Below are 17,375 nucleotides of genomic sequence, written 5' to 3' on the forward strand. Positions count from 1 at the left end.
TGGTCGAAGACGAGCGATAGCGTGTATTGGGCAAGCTCCGGATCGAGGAATATGGGATGACATGAGGCTACTTTGTCAACGACTTTGCAACACAAGAAGCAATAACCGAGGTAATACCTTGTATACATCGTAAATATGAACACCATCACCTCCGATGAATTTCGTTCTAGTATAGAGCATCTTTATCACTCGTCCACTCTTATATGATAGCACATCGATAGGGCAAGTGTCTGGCTCCTTGGCTGAATGGTCAGCGTAGACGCCTTCGGTTCCGAGAAGCCCGGGTTCAATCCCCGGCTGGGCCTGAGACGTTTATCTTTCTATGACTCGGTGACTAGGTGTTAGTACTGTCCCCTGCAATTCGAGCAGCACATACAACACTATCCTCCACTGAAAAAAGAATCACGCAGTATTTTATACACGGCAGATGCTGCCCACCCTTGCTGGAGGGTCTGCCTTACAAGGGCTGCACCAAACTAGGAATAGCCCCGCGAATTTATTATAATAGAGCAATTGAGTTTCAACTCGTTTACAAGACGTCAAGATTCGTTCACACGAAATGCTGGGGAATAATGGAATTTGATTGAGTACAATACATATATTTTCACTTGTCAAGAAATTTGTTGGTACTCTAGTGAGAGAGAGTTTATTTCATGACAAGGGAAAGACGGCTTTATTTATACTGAGGGCCGATGATCTAGATGTTAGGCCCCTTTAAACAACAAGCATCATCATATTTATACTCGTGTGTATTCGGTAAGGATAGTCATTATTGTCGTTATGTTAGCGCTTTTCCACCATATTTAGCATACTGAACCATAATCAGTGCCAAATTTTCAGTAATCTCTGGGATCTTTCACGGCACCACTAAAGAGTAACTTTTATAACGATCAGTAGGCCTGCCTATGAGGTGAGGTAATAAAACGCGGCAGCAGGCAACATGCGTCTCACGTGGGAAATATTGTTAGGTATAGTTATATTGTCGTTGTAATAACACCATTTCTCTGCTACGTTTTCAACATTCTGGTAGGCTCGCGGATACGTTCCATGGGTGTGGTCCAGTTTTACGACCGCGTACCCTTCCTGACGCCAACCCAACAGCGAGAGATGTATTCTACTATTACCTGTTCTTGTAGTTGAAAGTGTAGTGTGTAAATGAAGAAGCGTCTCCGAGTCCAGTCCAGTTCGGCCTCGCGGTGTAGGGGACGACGTGTACGCCTGTCACCCGGCGGACCCGGGTTCCATTCCCGGCCGGGTCATGGGATTTTAATTGTAAATGATTTATATCCCTGGCCTGCGGACTGGGTGTTTGTGTCGTCCTCACATTTAATACTTCACACTTCCGCCATTTACAAAATACACGCAGGTTCCTCACATATGGTGCAAGTAGGGGCAAAATATCTTTCTAGGTCGACGCCCCGAACAAATAGCATAAAAATCCCAGTCCATCCACAATTCAAGCCCGAAACTCTTTGAACATATGGCTGGTACTTCGACCATTCGGTCATAATTTGGACGGTAGTAGTGAAATACATCATTTCATCATTTAAAAATATTATAATGGTAGTTGGACATCAGAATTTGGTCAAAGTTTCTCACTTTTCAACATTATCACCATTGTAAAAATCGAATATTGTTAGTTTATATATATATTAATTTCCTGTAAAATTGATATTTTGTGAAGTTAAATACATTAGCTCCCGAAGTTTTCCTGGCTAAGTAATGCAAATTTTGAAGAACGGGAATAATGCAACTATCTATTTCTGGTACCAAAAGTAATTGTTTTTTTTTGAAATTATTTAATTATTTGAAAAGAATTGCAGTACGTCTTATGGTATTGTATAAGTTCCCGCACATCTGCTCATGAGGAAGTCCATCGAGTACAGTTGAAAGTCTCCTGAAAACAGTTTGGCTGTATGGCGGAAGTTATTCTGTTATTCTGGGCAGTGGAAGGGCAGGATGAAAAGAATTCAAGTTCACATTACCGGTTATCAATCCGGTACATTCAGAAATACTCATATTTCCCTCCTAGTTTAGTAGTATGATGCACATCAGGCTGCTTCGTATCTATGACAAGTGTCACAGACAGTTCAGGCATAGTTTAGGTAGACAAACATCACAAATTCGATTTCCGTCCAGGGCATATATTTTATTTGTGCGTATTAAAGATACGTTTTGCCATTTGCCCCAATAGATGTCGTGGCGAGTTATATTGCTCATAGTTCATCAATCCTAGTAATTCTGTACTTTTCTATTTGTTACGAAACATGAAACGATTTCTTGTCTATTCTTGAGATGTTCAAGGGAATATGATGATACATTAGTCTGACATCCTTGCATGTCGGTACAGTGTTTACAACCGTATATCCTATAATGGCGGAGTTTGTGGACAAATTTTGAGAGAGAACTTACCGTATACATCGTTAGATATATTTCTTTACTCCCTGCAACGACGAAACGTTTCCTCTGCATATTGATTACACGAGCTAAATTTAAACGAATGAAATCAATAATGGGGGAAGACCTGTATAACAATACGAGGAGCAGCTTGCTGCCTGGTTTGAAATAAATACCGTACATTATGCCTCAGCTCACGGAGTGTCTGTCGTGTGATTTTAGTGAAGACTTGCCGTAGTATTCCATGGAGCGTTGCAAAATAGTATGCCAATTCTATTCCTGACTGTCATAGCCTATGGCAGTGCAAGACATCCGATGCGAGCTGCAAACAAACATACATAAGATAAATATAATAAATATAATCCCACTGTCGGCAGCCCTGAAGATGGTTTTCCGTGGTTTCCCATTTTCACACCAGGCACCACGGCCGCATCCTTCCACTTCCTAGGCAGTTCCCATCCCATCGTCGCCATAAGACCTATCTGTGTCGGTGCGACGTAAAGCAAATAGCAAAAAAAATATATATATATATATAATTTCTGACTTTTTGGCTGAATGGTCAGCGTACTGAACTTCGCCTCAAAGCACCCCGATTTCGATTCCCGACCAGTCCGAAAATTGCAACAGTGTATGGTTAATTCTTCCGACTCGAGGACGGGATATTTAACTTTGTTTACATACAACACACTACCAACCACAATTGTAACATGCAATAGTGAATATATCCTTCTAAGTATGTTTAGTGTTAGGAAGGGTACACGACCGTAAAACCAGATAAAATCCACATCAAATGACGACCCCAACAAATTGGAGAAATTGTCAGGAGGAATAATAATAATAATAATAATAATAATAATAATAACAATAACAATAACAATAACAATAACAATAATAATAATAATAACAATAATAATAATAATAAGAAGAAGAAGAAGAAGAAGAAGGAGAAGGATAAGGATAAGGAGGAGTAAGGTACAGCTCATTAGCTCTTAAGGAGGAGTCGCCACTGGCCATATCGCGTACCAAATCTCCAGATTATTAGTCTGAATTAATATTTGTTCATACTTTGGGGGAAGGGAATATGGAATGAGGTAGTTCAGACTGAAATAAATTACAGTATTACTTATTTAACGTCCCTTCTAATTGTTAACAGCTTTAACAGAGGCCGGTATTTCGAAATATTGTCTCACAGTAATTCTAGTTGTGCTGGAAGACAAGGACATGGGTTGTCACATTTCAACAAACTCAAGCTATCGACAGCAGACAGGATCGAACCCACGTCTTAGCAACACAAGACCACTGATGTGGGCAACAGGAATTGAAGTACTGGTGGTAAAAATGAAATGGCGTACGGCTTTTCGTGCCGGGAGTGTCGGAGGACAAGTTCGGCTCGCCAAATGCAGATCTTTTTTATTTGACTCCCGTAGGCGACCTGCGCGTCGTGATGAGGATGAAATAATGATGAAGACGACACATACACCCAGCCCCCGTGCCAGCGAAATTAAGCAATTATGGTTAAAATTCTCGACCCTGCCGGGAATCGAATCTGGGACCCCGGTGACAAAAGGCCAGCACGCTAACCATTTAGCCATGGAGCCGGGCTAGTACTGATGGTGTATCACGAGTACTCAATACAAAGTCTGGCTTCACAAGTAGAAAGTGCGACTTCTTTAGCAAAAACATGACTGCAGAAAAAACAATAGTAGACCAGATAGCTTGTTGCTACTTCTTCACGGATGCAGTACTTTTTCGTCTGTCCCCTTGGCACAGGCCAGAGTAAAATGTAGCTTGCACTAGAGTCCCAGTTTGATTTATGGCTGTGACAATGTTGAGCTGCTGTAGTATGGGTGATGCTGAGTATCGACATTTGGAGTACAATTAGTTCATCCGAGTGTTTTGAAAAGTGTTACTCATAAGATCAGCCGTGCTGCAACGGTACTTTCTGGCCATGTGAGGAAGGCAATGGCAAACTCTCGTAGTCTTGCTTACTACACCTCATTTTGGAGCCGCCATAGCTTTTATCGGGTTTCGCAGCTTCCCCATAACTGCATACATTTCTGTTGTGCTATCTGAAGAACCAACCAACCTCCATGTTGATAACCTAACAGATAGGAGATAACAACCCTGAGCAGAAGGTGACATTTATGATAAGTGGTAGCTGTCTGTCAATTTAAAGCAATGTCCATTCCTTCTAACCTACAAGAAGTACGTAATTTGGAGTGTAGTGAATTGGCCTATGTATAGTACGCGCACTTTTTCTTGAGCCCTAGTTCCCATTCGTTACTATGGAGATCCGGGCTCAAGATAAAGTGCGCGTATAGTAGTTACCTTACGAGAAATCTGTGTTGATTTAAGTGGGCTGTTCCATGTCCCAGCCTTATGAGAAGTCCAGTGGATGTTTTGGTCACATTGGCATACGAAAACTCCAGTTGATATATCAACAATGGGGTTCGAAACCACTATCTCCCGAACGTAAGTTACAGTTATATGACTCGTTCTGACAAACCAAAGAGCTCGCTTTCCATACCAACACCAGCTCCCTCAGACGATAAATTGTATACCATTACCATGCATAGGGAACGTTCCGTGTTTGGGATCTGAATTTATCTTCGTGTGTATTTGTGATCCGCTGTTTTGTTCAGGAATCTCGGAGTATATTCCCTTCAGATTTCCAGTGCCTCGTATTAGAATCTGTTATTGGAAATTCCTGAACCCGCATATCGGAGGAGAAGCAAGAGACATAGTCAGGAATTGAGATATACAGAGCAGTGGTGGTGGCGGTGAGAGAGACTATTTCTCAGAAAATTGGGGATAGAGACAGAAGTGAACAACCATAAAGTGAATATTCTCCTTAGTCTTCTCCAAATTATTTGGAGCTGGCACTAGATGTGGATCATTTCCAGCTTTACAGTTGGATGTCTCTTCCGACGTCAAACATAAATGGAGGGAATGCATTCGCTGCTGCATGTTTCTGTGGTGTTTAGTATTGTGGTGAGTCGAATGTTAATGAAGATTTATTTATTTATTTATTTATTTATTTATTTATTTATTTATTTATTTATTTATTTACTTATTTATTTATTTATTTATTTATTTATTTATTTATTTATTTATTTATTTATTTATTTATTTATTTATTTATTTATTTATTTATTACCAGCAACAGAGATGTTCTACAAATTACACGTGGCGTAGACACCGTACATTAATTAAAGACAACACATGTTGGTAAAAACCTAATAGGGGCCTACCCAAATATTTAAAAAGTACAACAATATTAAGAAAAGCAGCAATCGTAATTTACAGTACTGTACCGTACCCAGGGGTAAATACCCTCTAGGACGATGCCTCCATTCCTGTATGAACATCCGACTAACTCAGGGTTGGGCAGAGTGTGGGTTGGTTGTCGATTGGGTCAGGATAAAAAGTCGAAGTTCTACACTAAAATATCAAACAATGACAGGAAATGGAGGTATAACACGAATGATAACAATCATAGCGGGTAAGATGGATTTATTAACAAATATCCCCGATCAAATCACACAAAAATAAGTTGAATCAAGAAAAATAAAAAATAAAATTTGTAAAAGAAAAATAAACTCAAAGTGTAAAATAATTCGAAATTAGAAACGTTAATTGAAAAATTGTTAAATTTGACATTAAAAGAACAAGTTCAACAAAGAACATTAATATAAATCAAGACTGAGTATCTTCTCATAGTCCAATGTTTATGTTGTATGGCAACAAGTGTATGCAAACACTGCCATGTGGTGTTTCGGTATGGAGTTTCACACTATCGCATCCCAACGATACGGTTTCAAAATTAAGTTACTCCCGAGAGTCATCAAACTATTTCCGCAAAATCAAAGTTACATCATATGAAAATTTACGACGGAAAGAAAATTAATTAAGACGCACCGGACGCTATGTAAGTAATGCAAAATACTAGGGGCAAATCCTACACTATACGTACAATAATTCAAATAATCAAACTAAACATATATATACATCGGATACCGAGTAAAGTCTTAAATGCTACACTGCTTCTAATGTGAATCCCGGTTCACTACAAAGATCTAGACAGAACTAGATAAACCAACAATACATCAGCACTCGGGCTGTTCCCTTTAAAAGCAACGAGACAAGGTATATAATCACAAAATAATAAGGTAAAACCATCCTGTAAGAGAAAAACATATAAATAATCCTTGATGTCATGAAGAAAGCAATGGGCAACATTGCCTCCTTCTGCTGCGTTTGAGCGCTCTACAGCGCGGTCATCCGTCATGTACTTCCGGGTAGATTACGAGCTGTAAAGAAATATTGAACTCCACTACGCTAAAGATTGGATTTTGTCTCCCGTGGCCGCCGCAAGGAAATACTGTCTCTTTCACACATGCCGATAACACAGGCCAGGAATTAGCTTGCCATGAGATAACGCCCATCATCAACTACACGGAAACTCCCGTATATTAATTACTTCTTAGCATGCTTGGGCCATTTAACAACATCAGACTCAATAGTCTGGAATTAACACTGTCCATTCTGATCACAATATACTCAGAAGACGCTAAGCAGGCACACACATCTGCACAATTTCTCTCTATCTTGTCAGGCATACAATCGGCCTGCACCAATACATTATAATTAAGCATGCAATTATTATCTCATCATTCCTCATGAATCCTACTGGCCTTTCCACATAACGAGACGCTGTTCAAGTCCTTGGCAGACCATCAGGCAAACAGAATCCAACATAACTTCAAAGATCTTAATTTAACAACGACGTTCTGCAGCTCCTTCTGGCAGCTTCTGTAAAACCACGCATCATGCAAAATAGCTATACCTGTCTCTCTGAATAACCGAAATAAAATGAATTGATACGTGTTTGACGTAATATAAAAATGAACCTGTCGATCTAGCCCTTCTAGCATATGTTTAAGGAAAACTCGGAATATCCTACTCTAAGTACTATATTTACAACAATAACTGATCCTATCAATCCCTCATTTTCCCAAACATCTAATCATAAAGCAAAATGAAAATAAAATAAACATAGTAACCAAATTAAACAAATACATGCCATCAGGCTTACTTTAAATGAAAATAAAAATTCTATCTACACTGCCCTAGTACCTTAACATAACTTACATATCATGCCATATATAATACGTGCGTCTTACTTTAGATGACTCTCGGGGAACCAGGATAGCAGCTTACATCCCCACTAATTTTGGGATCTACACCATGTTGATCACAGCATTAACATGTGGGAATGCACTTCCTTCCTCTGCAGGCGTATCCATCATCTTGCTGGAAAACAATTCACTGGAACACAGAAGACTATAGTTGATAATCTCTTCGCTGCTTAATGCTGCGAGCCGAAATACCCTTTCTTTTACCAGATCAGCTAACACACTGATTCACATATATATAACACACTTCACTTAAAGGGTAAAATTACAGTTTTTATTAAAGCAGCCCACGGTTCGGTACAGAAGTTCCACGCGAATACGCGCCCGTCGCGAAATAGTGAAACACTAGCACGTTTCCACAACACTTGTTACTCAGCGGTCACTACACCGTCTTTATCGATTAAAAGTAAACTCTGTCAAAGCACAGTAAATATTACGACAGCACAATTTGAAGCATCAATGAGAACCAGTTACTATTTCTGGAATAACGCCACGTTAATTACAACCACCAGTCACAGAGTTGGTACATCCGCACTGTTCAAACTTTTCCTACAGAGTGCCGAGTTAGTACATCCGTACTGCTCAAATTTCAACTACAGAGTGACGCTCTCCAGAGCTTGGGTTGCTGAGGAGGCTTCGGTGACGCTAATAATGTTGGGGTTCCCGGGTATCTGAACCAACCACCAATCAGAGAGTTCGTCATGTATGATGATACAATACTTATTGTGATATATTTGTAAAACACAGCTCAAACACTAGCAAATCTCTTCCACCAATTTCTATAATATATTTCCAAATATATCTAACTTCAGAAACTGTGGAAAACCGATTGTCTACAGAAACTGACTTTATCGACAGAGCATGTTGGTCATCCTGGAATTAATATATGACGCGGTGTAGCCTCCAGGTTTGCCAAATCCTTAAGTTCCCATTGGCTGAAATATCTTGCTTGGTCAGCATGTAATACACGTGTCGATCCTTGCCAGCGCGTGGGTACGCTTACTTTCTCACGGTCATACGGAAATATGAAGCAACATCCAGCGACTTACAGTCTTGCTCAACATCCGGTATTAACTATCTTGGGATACGATACTTTAACATATTGGACTGTAACTTTTTATGAATAAAATTCACATATTTGGTCAAATAATATTCCAATTATTATTATGGGCCGGTCGGATACGGCTCAGTACATTAATACATTTTTCGAATTCACAGTAGACATATCACGTCAAATAATATCTAAATTAAAATAAAATGGAGAAATTCATAAACTTCAAAGAAATTAAGCAGCACAAAAGTAGTGACTCTAGTCCTAAATTGACGCAAGCTAGAAAAGGAATTGGCATATGAAGGGAAAAACAGAGAAAGTAAGCAGGAAATGCATATGTTTGAAAAGAGACGAAGTATAACAAATCAGTATCTAAAGCACATTAAATCTTTCGTAAGTACAAAATTATAGACTTTTATTTTGAAGTTCTCGTTAAATTACATTTATCTACACGTAAATAAAAGTTCTGGCTTTAGTGACAATGTTCATACAATAATTCTTTAGTGATCGAATATAAACATTAAAATTAGCAGAAAAGCGGCAAGTTGGCTGGGCGGTTAGGGGCCCGCAGCTGTGAGGTTGAATCTGGGAGATAGTGGGTGCGAACCACACTGTCGGCAGCCGAGAATGTAGTTTTCCGTGGTTTCCCGTTTTCACACCGGTCAAATTATGGGGCTGTACATTAAGGCCACGTGCGATTCCTTCCTACTCCCAGACCTTTCCTATCTCGTCGTCGCTATAAGACCTACCTGTGTCGCTGCGACGTGAAGCAAATTGGTAAAAGCATTAAAAATTAGCAGAGAAGTCAAGATCACTATGGCTGGGGTTATTTACAAGCAATTTATACGGTGAACATATGTTCAAGAGTAGTTAATTTTTATAAAATAACTTCCTAGGAATATGGGTTACAAAATGATTTCTAAACGTAGGTTAGTTTTCTTGATGTTAAACTGAAATTTTTCAAGTAGCTTAGGAGACTCAGTTCTACAAGTTACATTGTTCTATTAAAATGTCTGCTGTGACATTTCTCTCCTGTTGATTAATGATATAACTCAAATTATTTCGTAAGCTCTACATAATATAGTAGGCTACGTGATATAAACTTGTGATGCTTTTTGTAGTAAAGATACCGTAAGAACGTTTCTTGAACGTTTTCAACTTGACTCTGATATGATTTGTGCAACCCAATTAAGATAAACACAGGCATAATAATGAAAACCCATAAATAGCACAAAATGAGCACAAGAAGCAAAATACTTACCATTGGGGTAGCAGCATTAAATATTCTAGCATGGAGGGCACAGAACGTAAGGGATAAAGGCCAGGATCTTAACTTACTACCTGAGGTGTTGCCAGGTCAATATTGCTAACTACTAAATGAAAGCGAAATTAAATTTCAGTAAATCAAACTTTACTTAAAATTAGGAAAAAAAAAATTAGTGAATGAAAACTGAAGAAAAAATAACTGAATGTTAAATAACCTCTTTGAATTATGGATTAAAATCAATTTTTAAAACAACAAAACTATGAGTGCGCACTCGGGTAACAATGTAAAATAATTTTATACGGTAATAAAATAAGTAAATGGAAGAACATATACCCCCCAAAACAGGAAAAATTCTTATTAAATTAATTCATTGAAATAGGAAACAAATGTCCATTTTAAAAATAATTAAAGACGTGAAAACACACTCAGATTGCAAACTACAGTAACTCTTACAATACAGAGATCTTAGCAAGACTGCAGCTTGCATTAGAATCAATAAATGACAAATGTTAAAAACAGGTCCGTACTTTAAGAATTCATTACACCACGGACCAGAGTTTTGTAAGCAGGTATACTACAATTAATCTCACTAAACCGAAATTTGTTTCCCGTCCCTGTACACAAGAATTTCAATCCCAGAAACACGGAAACACACAGAATATTAAAGGCAACGATAGCATACAAAATATTCCACACATAAAATAATTAAATGAACAGAAGAGAGAATTGCACGAACCCAAATAAAAATATTTCCCAAATTAGTTACAAATTATGAAGGGAAACACAGTTAAAATCCCACAGAAAACTGAACAATGGTACACACGATGAAGCATGCAGCTTCCTAAGTCAAGCCAACATAATCATCAACAACAGGCAGGGCCCACACAAAATTATCGTGCCAACAGATAAGATAAATGACACGCAATAATGAAAGAAAGAAAACACGGACGGAAACAGTCTGAGGAGGGTAAACGTAAGTGTACCGGGCGGTACACCTCCACGCCGCTAATTTAAAATGTGCGCCAATTGAAACTCCTCTGCTGGAGGAAGTCTGAACTTTATTGATGGTATTAATTTTCAAGTTTCTCAGAAGATGTCACTACGTGGAAAATTTGGAGTTTTTGAACTATGTCATTTTCGACGTATTTTTGTTTTGCTTGTAGTAAGAAGTGTGAACTTTCTCTTCTAGAGGACACTACTGAAGATCAACAATAGTGCACCCTAGTGCGGAGTGAAAGAACTGGTTTTTTTTTTTTGGAGAAATTTTTATTTCAAAAGTTTGTTTCTTGTTAAATTTCTTTCTGTTATTGCTTAAGTTGGCTGTATACCCCTCTCTTTACCCTTGTTTTGTATTTAGCCTATCCCGAATTTCTTTAATTTATTTCTGACCAATTGAATGTAGCTTCCCCCAACTGGAATATGTTGCGGTATCCTACCCAATAAAAGTTTTTGTGGGAGGGTGTTCTCATTCCCCTAACGCCTCAAACCTTCCGCGAGAGGATATAAACTGCTGATTTTTGGGTCTCCGGGCCACTTCTGTTCCATCTTTCAGTGTGTAAAGTACATAGCAGGGGGCGGGAAGCGCCTCTTTCTTCGGCGACAGTCAACAACCAGGTAATGGCCGACTAATTACTTCTTTTCTTGCTTGCTCAGCAGTTTAACTCTCGGGGCGGGTCCGAAGTTTTTCCATTATGTAACCTTCCTTAAAATGTAAAGAAACTTCTATCTATTCTATCTTTTAAACTACATATTGGGATAGAGAGTGCTTAACCCTCTCGAGCTCCCACTCATATTTTTTGAGGTGAACTTATATTTTTCTTAACCTATTCTTCTTCGACTTAATGTAAATTATTTCCTTATTAAGTCACCTCTTTAGTATGGGATTAGCCCTTGTATTAACGGCCTAGTGCCAAGTAGGTTTTAAACAAAGCGTATTAGGAGCGCAAGATCGCCTCCTCTCAAATTGTTATTTTAGAGGTCATGTAATTTCCCTTTTTCATTTAATAGACCTCAGTAGGTTGGGTATTTTACCCCTGTGTCTATGTCCCGAGAGGACAACTTGAAGGTGGAGTTTGGTGTGGCCTTTGAGAGGCTTAAAGTTGAGAGCGAGTGGCTCTTTTCGAAAATTGAGTGTTGTATGCCTCGAGGAGGCTTTTCTGTGTAATTTGGAGCAAGTGCTCTGGGACATGAATGGGGTTTTCGGCCCCTCTGGTAAAACTTATTTTGGAGTAAGGTTGGGCTAATTGCCCTAGAAATGTGAATTCGGGGCTCGAAGCCCAAATCCTGTAAATATTGTAACTACCTTTTGACTTGCTACTCTGTACCTGCCATGCTTGTTATTTCTTTATTTTGAAAGAAAAATATAACCTTGTTAAATTTTAAATTAATTTTACTTTCGTAGCTTGAGACCTATTCACCACCCCGCACCTTCTTTCACGCATAACTACCGCAAAAACACGGTAACAAGTGGTAGCAGAGCGTGGTTGAATGGGTCTCATTTTAGCCCCTTTTGACGGCTAAACATTGTTTTGATCCGAACTCTAACCATTTTCTCAGTTGCTGGAATTTTTTGAGTTTTTCAAAATTGTTCTGTCATCATGCCCGGCCCTCGCGATGTTCTCCATCTTAACTACTTGCGCAAGGAGGATTTGATCTATGAATTGACTATTAGAAATGTGCAATCTGGAGGCACGGTTGCGGTAGACACAAACAAGCTTAGAGAGTCCCTTGAATTACCAATTTCCATCCCCACCTTGGGAGAGAAAGAAATTGACGACTCTCTTTCCACGATCGTCGAGAATATTACTGGGCTAGCCTCTGTAGTTAGTTTTTTTGATGAAAATGATCCTTCTCCTAATCAAATTAAGCGTGTACAAGCCAGGCTGTTTCATTTTTCAAGTAGAGTTAACGATCTGTTGTCTCTGAAGTTGAATGACGTTCAGAAGAAGGAAGCTAGTACGCTACTTGAAAATATTTCTGAGTTATCTAGCAAGGTCACTCAATTGTTAACTGGGGAAATTCCTCTCAAAATTGATCAACCCACCACGATGAATGCAGGTTCCGAGGAAGAGCCTCCTAAGGGAGAAGTTAATAGGATAACCGTTGCTGCTCAAACTATCTCTGCCCCATTGGACAGGGAGTCTGGACGCCGTGCATCGTTGAATAATATACGTTCGGAATTAACTTCCTTGCCATTGAAACCTTTACCTACTATGTCACCCGGGTTCAGCAGTTTGCCTCATCCATTGGCAATGTTGCTCAGAGGTATTTCTAAGTTTTCCGTTAATACCACTAGTGAAGAAATTTCCTTTTTAAGATTTTTAGTTGAATTTCAGGATCATGCCCTTGTGTTTTCTCTTTCTCCATGTCAAATTTTGCAAATTATCTATCCCTATGCAATTGGTATTCTCTCTGATAAAATAGTAAGAGCCATTGCCGAGCAATCATCTATTGAGGAATTCCACGCCCACTTGCTAGCTAACTTCATCCCGGCTAGGGCCAGGTCCTCCCTTATTCAGAAGTACTATTATCGTGTACAGCGTTTGGATGAAAACTTGGCTGACTTTATCCAAGATATTAAATTCTATACTAGGGTGTTTGCCCTTCATTTTCCTGAAGATCAAATTGTACAGGCTATTGTAGAAGGAATTTCACCTCCCTATAGGTCATATTTGTGTTTCGCGGCGTGCCCGCAAACTTTCTCCGAACTTGAAGCGTTGGCCGTCTCAGCGGAAGGAGTGAGATACGCTGATTCCTTGCGTGTCGCGAAAGAACCCCCGCCTTCTTTTAGTAATACTCGGCCTCCACCTCGCCGATCAGTCACACCTCGTAAATGTTATGCTTGCGGGTCGCCTGACCATCTTCGCAATAAGTGTCCACTGATCAAGTCTAGTAGGGCAAATAAGGGAGCTGGTTCATCACAAGGCTGTTTTAAATGTGGGGCTTTCTCACATATCGTCAAGAATTGCCCAAACTCAAATAGCACCCCCTCCTGCTCAACTTCTGGTGCAAATTCCACCAATGCCAATAATAAAATGTGACTAGCGGCTTCGGCTGAGTCGACTCAATCGGCTTCTCAAGGCTCAGCCCCTGGCAAAAAGGTCGTGAATTCAGGGAACGTTCAATTTGCAAATCCATCTTTCGAATGCCCAAAAGAGTGTCTTAGGATTGCGGCGGATACCCCCGCACCTGTTCCTTTTCTTAAGATTGAGTTAAATAACGAGCCTATAACAGCTCTATTAGATTCAGGCAGTGTTTGTTCAATTATTTCGGACCAATGGTATTCAAAATTGAAGTCTGTTTGTAAATTACATGACTATGGCTCATCTACCGTTCAATATGTTTCGGCTAATTCATCTCCATTAGAAATTTTTTGGTTCTGTACAGGTCAAAATTCGTATTTTTAAATTCACATGGAAAACTAAACTGTTTGTGGCTAAGCACTTGTCTTGCCCCATCATACTGGGAGCGGACTTCATTTCTCGCACTGGTCTTGTGCTCGATCTTCAGAGTAAGTCGTGCACGTTCAAATTTGCGTCCAATTGTAAAATTCCCTTGCTAAAGTGTAATTCTGTATCATGTTCATCTATTTCGCCTACCCAGGATGAGATGTTGTTAGACCTTAGACATCTACCTGAGGAGCAGGCTGATAGTATTCGTAAATTATGTCAGTCATTACCAGAGGTGTTCTCTGATTCTCTTGGTGTTACTGACCTTATTGAATACAAAATTGATGTCACGGATTCGATTCCTGTCCGTTTTCCACCATATAGGCTATCTCCACCTAAAATGAAGGCATTGAAAGAAATCATTAATCAGATGTTGAAGGATGGTATTATTAGGCCCGCTAAGTCGGCGTATTCGTCACCTATTTTTCTAGTCCCGAAACCCCAAGGAGGCTTCAGGCCTGTCATTGATTATAGGGCTCTCAATCGGAAGGTGGTGTTACAATCTGTGCCCCTTCCCGACCTTCATTCTTGTTTTTCATGGTTCCGTAAGGCCAAGTTCTTTACTATCTTGGACTTGAATCAGGCCTATAATCAGATTCCCCTTGCCGAAGAGTCTAAACATCTTACAGCGTTTGCCACGGACTGGAACTTATACGAATACAACCGCGTGCCTTTCGGGCTCCCCACGGGAGCAGCTGTACTCACTAGGCTACTAGATAGGGTCTTCTCCGACATCAAATTTGAGTACTTATATCATTACTTGGATGATGTCGTCGTATATTCAGAGACTTTTGAAGAACATCTAGATCATCTGCGAGAAGTTCTCGATCGCCTTCGTAAGGCTGGGTTAACTGTCAAGTTGTCCAAGGTTGCCTTTGCTAAGCCCTCTATGTCGTTCCTAGGGCATATTGTGTCACCTGATGGTGTAGCGGTCGATCATTCTAGAACACAGGCCATCCGTGATTTTAAACCTCCCAATGACATTAAAGGTATCGCCAGGTTTATTGGTATGGTGAATTTCTTCAGGAAGTTCATTCCTAACTTTGCTAATAGAGCGGCGCCCTTGAACCTTCTTCGTAGGAAAGGCATCAAATTCGAGTGGGGACCTTCTCAACAAGCCGCTTTTGAAGATCTTAAATTAGCTCTCTGTAATGCCCCTGTACTTTCTATGCCTGATTTCTCGAAGAAATTCATCGTCCAAACCGATGCGTCGTCGTCAGCAGTAGCTGCAGTCCTTCTTCAAGAGACTGAACTGGGGAGGCGACCCATCGCCTATGCATCTAGGACTCTATCGGCTCAAGAAGCCAAGTATTCTATCTATGAGCTCGAAGGGTTGGCAGTCTTATTTGCCTTAGAGAAGTTCCGTCTCTATCTGGAACATGTCAAATTCGACCTGGAGACAGATAATCAAGCCTTAAGCTGGGTCTTAGGTAGGCCGCGTCTTACTGGTCGTATAGCCCGTTGGGCCATCCGTATTTCTGCCTTCCAATTCGATGTCCGGCATATCAGAGGTACCGAAAATGTTGTCGCTGATGGACTCAGCCGTATGTTTTCCAACGACGTCGAGACCCACAAACCGGCCGACAGTTCATCACCTCCCGAGTCCATACTATCTGGTGTCAATGCCATCTTAACTGATGCTCCCATGCTCTTTAGGGATATCGAGAAATACCAACGTGAAGATCCGACGCTGGCTCCGATAATGGAAACCCTTTCTTCTGGGGAACATGTTGTCCCTTATGTTCTGAGGAATGGTGTTCTATGTTGCCCTTCGAGGCATGATAAGATGATGAAGGTTGTCGTTCCAGCTGTTCTTGTGCCTATGATCTTCAAATACTATCATGAGACCCCATTAGGAGGGCATGTTGGAATCTTTAAAACTCGTGAGAAGATTCGTGAAATGTTCATCTGGAAGGGTATGGACGGTGAAATCCGTGAACTAGTAAAAGCTTGTAAATCTTGTTTGCTCAGTAAACCCACCATGTCCGCCTTTTGTCTTCGCATCAAGCGTCGCGTCCCATGGAACGCCTGTATGTCGATTATGTAGGACCCTTCCCCCAGTCAAAGGGAAATGCCAACAAGTTCATCTTTGTATGCGTAGATGGCTTTACTAGATTTTCCTGGTTATTTCCGACTAAGCTGGCTACCGCTCAGTCCACCATTACTTGCCTAAATTCTATTTTTGCTTCCTTCGGTCCGTGCCAATATACTGTATCTGATAATGCTAAGGCTTTTACATCTAATCTACTTCGTAAGTTCTGCTTTGACCTGTCTATCTCTCATGTGACAACTTCTGCTTATTACCCTCAACCATCTCTGGCTGAACGGGTTAACCGTAATCTCAGGTCAGCGCTTATTGCCTATCACCATGAATATCATTCCAGGTGGGACACGTCCCTGCATTGGTTAGCTTTTGCTTTGAATTCGGCGGTTCATGAATCACATAAATTTACTCCAGCCTCTTTGATGTTCAAGTTTGTTCCCAACACCCCGCTCTCTAACCTCTGGTCTCTGAGTGACATTCTACCTGAGACAATAGATCCGGACAACATTAAAGATCTTTGGAAGAAGGCTAAAGCCAATCTTATAGTGTCTCATGAAAAGGTTAGGGAAAGGTATGATCGTGGACGGAGACCCACCAATTTGAAGGTAGGCGACCAAGTGATGGTCAAGAATTTTGTTCCCGCGGGCAAGCTTGCCCCCAGATTTCATGGGCCATGTGTCATTCTCGATTTCCTGACGCCGGTTACGTTATTATTAAGTAATCCAGCTACCGAGAGGATATTTAGGGTTCACCTGTCACAGGTGAAACCGGTGTAATTTCTGGGTTAACTTGCTTCCTATAATCGTGAAAGGAATATGAAAGTTATATTTTTTTTGAGTTTTCACTTTTAAGGCATTCTGCCCCTTCTATAATATTTTGTTTCATATGTAAGTTTTTGTAAACCCCTCCCGCACGGTTAAACTGCCATCCTGTCCTTGCCACGGCCATTACCACGCTCCCGCCTCTTGCTCCA

This window comes from Anabrus simplex, chromosome 5, assembly GCF_040414725.1.
Source record: "Anabrus simplex isolate iqAnaSimp1 chromosome 5, ASM4041472v1, whole genome shotgun sequence".
NCBI lineage: Eukaryota > Metazoa > Arthropoda > Insecta > Orthoptera > Tettigoniidae > Anabrus > Anabrus simplex.